At 36.7% G+C, this 4517-nt stretch overlaps 1 pseudogene; it reads right to left on the bottom strand.

Annotated features, from left to right (window-relative positions):
* Positions 1-3738: 3738 nt before the first annotated feature.
* Positions 3739-4189, bottom strand: LOC109686074 (10 kDa heat shock protein, mitochondrial pseudogene; annotated as a pseudogene).
* Between the last annotated feature and the right edge of the window lie 328 nt (positions 4190-4517).

Genomic DNA, 4517 nt, shown 5'->3' with positions numbered 1-4517 from the left:
TTAACTATAAGCCCTGTGTGACAATGGTGTGTCAATGTAGGTGCGTCGGTTGTAATAAATGTGCCAGCACAATCCCCAGTAGCTGAAGGGAATATGCCCACCACAGCCTGGGTATGCAGCAAGCTATACCAAGTAGGTTCACACAATGATGAAGTCATCTTCAGATGCATCTGTCAGGCTATGTCTCTGTTAAGCAACACATGACTAATTAATTCATCAAGCTATACATTTATGGTGTTTGCACATGTGTATAAATAGAAATATAATTTTGTTTTGCAAAAAAATCCCCAACAGGGACTGGAGATATGATTCAGGTGGTAAAGCACCTGCTTAGCAAGCATGAGACCCTGAGTTCAAACCCCAGTACCGCCAAAAACAAAAAAAGAATACACACCAGACATTTTCTGTCACAGTAATTATACAGCTAATTCTTTTGAATAATATTACAGTATCACAGTCTTGGAGGTAACATGTATCATGTAATCAATCCCTTTTAGAGTATATTTAACCTATTTTGTACCCAACTATTGCAAATAATACTACAGTGGAATCCTTGGAGTTTGTTTGCCAATATTTCCATAGCATAAATTTTAAGATATGGAATTACTGGCAAGTTGTTCCAACAACAGAATACAATAATACCATTTTTCTGTGGTGTTATTGATACTTAAAATTTTTTGCCAATGGATTTAGTTTGCTTTTTTGTTTGTTTGTTTGTTTAGTGGCACAGAGGTTTGAACTCAGAGCCTCATGCTTGCTAGGCAGGTGCTCTTACTGCTTCAGTCTTCTCTGCCAGCCTTTTTTGTGTGTGTGTGTGATGAGTTTTTTGAGATAGGGTCTTGTGAACTATTTGCCTGTGACTGGCTTCGAACTACAATCCTTCTGACCCCTTCCTCCAGAGTAGCTAGAATTACAAGCATGAGCCGGCAGTGCCTGGCTGCTTTGATTATTTTGTAAGTCTTAGAACCTTCTTACACTTATTAGCAAGTAATATTTCATCTTCTGTGAGTTGTCTATTACAATCCTTTGCCATTTTTTTCTATCGAATTATTTATGGATTTCACTATTGACTTATAGGAGCTCTTTCTAAATAATAGACATCAAGTCTTTGTCTATAAAATGTTGCAAATATTTTCTCCTACTCTTATCTTTTAATTTGAGGTACATTTTTTAATTTAGAAATTTTTCATTTTTATGCTCTCAATCTCTTCATTTCCTTCATAAATTTTGGATTTCTGTAATGCTTTAAAAGGTTTTCTATATTTATCCCTAATAAGTTATAGATTTTTAAGTGTTTAATTGAAAATATTGAACAGTTTTATTTATTTGACCTGGGATTTATATGCATTATAACAAAGGGATTTTAAGTTTTCTTTCCCACCAGATGGTATATCAATGTAGATCCAATCAGGAGATGGAAAACAAATACTAATGTTTAATAGAGTTAGTGGAAGTAGTGGAAGGAGGCACTGAGCTGGGGGGTAGAGAGAAGACACTTGAAATGCAGTAAGATAACTCTGAGGGGGCTGGAGGAGTGGCTCAAGCGGTAGAGCACCTGCCTAGCAAGCATGAGGCTCTGAGTTCAAACCCCAGTACCACTACCAAAAAAAAAAAAAAAAGATAACTCTGAGGGATGGCATAGCCTGGGGCTGAGAGAGCTAGCCAAGAAAGACTGACTTGGAAGCTGGGATTCAGATGTGGCTGGTGGAGAGGGTACAGTTGTAGTCCACTAGGTGGCAGAGATGCTACCTGGATTGCCTGGGCCAGAGCTGATCCACAGTTGGCTGGGGAACAAGAGCACAGTGTCCACTTCCAGCAGGGCCAAGGAGAAACCTCAGAGTACTAGTTCAGGTACACAGAGAGTGTTGGAATGCTGCAAGGACATTAGATCAGTAAAGGGTACACACACACACACCCAAATGTGGAAGAGGGACCTCCTCTAAATGCCTGGACAAGGGCTATGAGGACAAGGACTGTGAGGACACTGAGAGGGGCACAAATGCACCCATGACAATGAAAGATGGAGCCCCTTCACTGTAATGTCCCTTCAGCACCCTCTACTGGCAAAGTATAATATGACGTCGTGATCACTGTAAGAAAAAAGATGCTCACCCTGTCCAGTTCATAGAGCATAGAGCAGGTTTTGAAGGATGAATTTGGACTTCTGAGGCAACGAATTGATAATCAACATAGATGGTCAATTTTCCCAATGCCATTTAGTGAAAACCTATTCTTTCTGAAGTTATTTGAAACATTATCCTTATATTTTCATATATTCATGATTCTGTTTGGGAATTGTGTCCTCTATAATAGTGCTCATAAATCTCTGTTAGTACCATAATTTAGAGTAGAATTTTGAGCATTGGTCAAGAAAGTTCCCCCTCATTCTTTTTTTCAAATATTTTTGTGATTTCCCAAGAATTTTTCTTCCAGGTATACTTCAGTATCAAGTTGTCAAGAATCGAGTTGGTTAACTTGGACTTATTGGCAATATTCAGGCTTATATCCATCCAAGTACTCAAGAAAATAGTATTGCTTTTCATTTTAACATAACATGTGTGTTGAAGTGATATAGCTGCTGTGGAAAACAGTATGGGTTTCCTCAAAGAATTAAACATAGAATTATCATATGATTTACAGTTCCATGTATAGATGTACACTCCCAAAGAATTGAAAGCTGAGACTCAAAGGGATTGTTCACAGAAGCATTGTTCACAATAGCTAAAAGCTGGAAGCAACACAAATGTCTATCAATAGATGAATAAACAAAATGTATATACACAAAAAGACAAATATTGTATGATTCTACTTATTGCATGAGGTGCCTAGAATAGTCGAATTCATAGAGATGGTTTCCAACAGCTGGGAGATGAAGAAAATGGGGAGTTGTTATGTAATGTGTATAAAATTTTGTCTGAGACAGATGAAAAAGTTCTGGATATGGACAGTGATGGTGTGATGGTGTTTGCACAGCAGTGTGAATGTGTCCCTCAATTGTAAACTTAGAAGTGGTTGAGTATGCAGTTTTGTACCTTATATTTTTAACCTAATTGAAGCATTTCCCTTATGCTATTAAGTTTCTTTAAGACATCATAATAAAAACTCGTAAGAGCCCATCTTTAAGAAGAATAATTTGTTTAAAGATCACTGTATTAGGAAATATTTTCATAATGATATTTTCATAATCTCAAGGTATAGCCAACAAAGTACTCATTAATTACAAAAGGAAAAAATAGCAATTTTGCAGTTGCAAAAAAAAAAGTGACAGGTAAAACACCAAGTGATCAGAGCTGACATAACCAGCAACAGTAAAAATCGACACTGTACACTTCTGAAACACTGCACTGAGAAGAAAATACCGCTTCTGCAGTATTTCTGCCAAAGCTGCCTGAGGTGAACCTGCTCACGATGAAACATCAGATGCAGAGGAACTAAGGGACAGTCTACAGAAATAAAAGACTTACGTGCTTCATATCTGTGAAAGTCGTGAAAGATAAACATTGAGAAACGGCTATGGATTGATAGAAACCAAACAGAAATGATGACAAAATGCAACACGTGATCCTTGTTTAGATCCTGAATCCAAATATATATATAATTATTAATATATTATTATGTGTATTATATAATTGTGGTGTATCATTATGTATTATTAATATATGTTATGCATCATATATATATATATATATATATATATATATACACACACACATATAACCTTGCTGGGACAATTGACATTTGAGAGGCAATTAGATGGTAATATTGCACGAATGTTAATTCTCTTTTTTTTTTCCAGTTTAGATATCACCGGTTTATTATAAAAAGGAGACACATGGAAATTATTTACATGATGAAAGATTTCAGAACGTCAGTGGAATTGGCAGCTTCCTGTGATGTCATCTCACCAGTGATTTATTTCAGTCTACGAACTTTCCAAGAATGTCTCCATCTCTAAATAAGAAATAATCCTTGTCATCTAGCACTCCATATTCTGGCAGAAAAACTATCTCCAACTTGCACGCTAGCTGGCTGATTCTCTCCACCCTTTCCTTTGGAGCCTGAGCCCACAGCCACCACGCTTACACTTTTCCTTGAGATTTTTCTGGAAGCATAGTGACTCCTTTGGATATATTCCTTTCTTCCAATACTCACACAGCAGAAGAAACTTTCTAAATCCTTTTTCTGCCATGATTCACACTGCCTGCAGCACCTCAAATGTTATTTCTGGACTAAATGACTTTCCTGAAGCTGTGGGGGAAGGTTTCTTGTCTTAAGAAATGAACACTAAAATATTTAGGGGTAGTGGGTTGTCATTACCATCAACTTACTCTCAGATAGTCAAAGAAACAGAAGACAGAGGGAATCATAACTATAGTAAAATGTCAAGAACTGGGGAATCTGGGTGAAGAGGATATGAGAATTTTTTGTACTGTTCGTGCAATTCTCCGTGGGCTTGAAATTATTTTGAAATTTTTATATTTTTTTAAAAAAGAAATGACCACACAAATGTGTTCAAG

This window comes from Castor canadensis, chromosome 8, assembly GCF_047511655.1.
Source record: "Castor canadensis chromosome 8, mCasCan1.hap1v2, whole genome shotgun sequence".
Classification (NCBI taxonomy): domain Eukaryota; kingdom Metazoa; phylum Chordata; class Mammalia; order Rodentia; family Castoridae; genus Castor; species Castor canadensis.
Note: the sequence above shows the minus strand (reverse complement) of the source record. Positions and strands in the feature narration are given on the sequence as shown.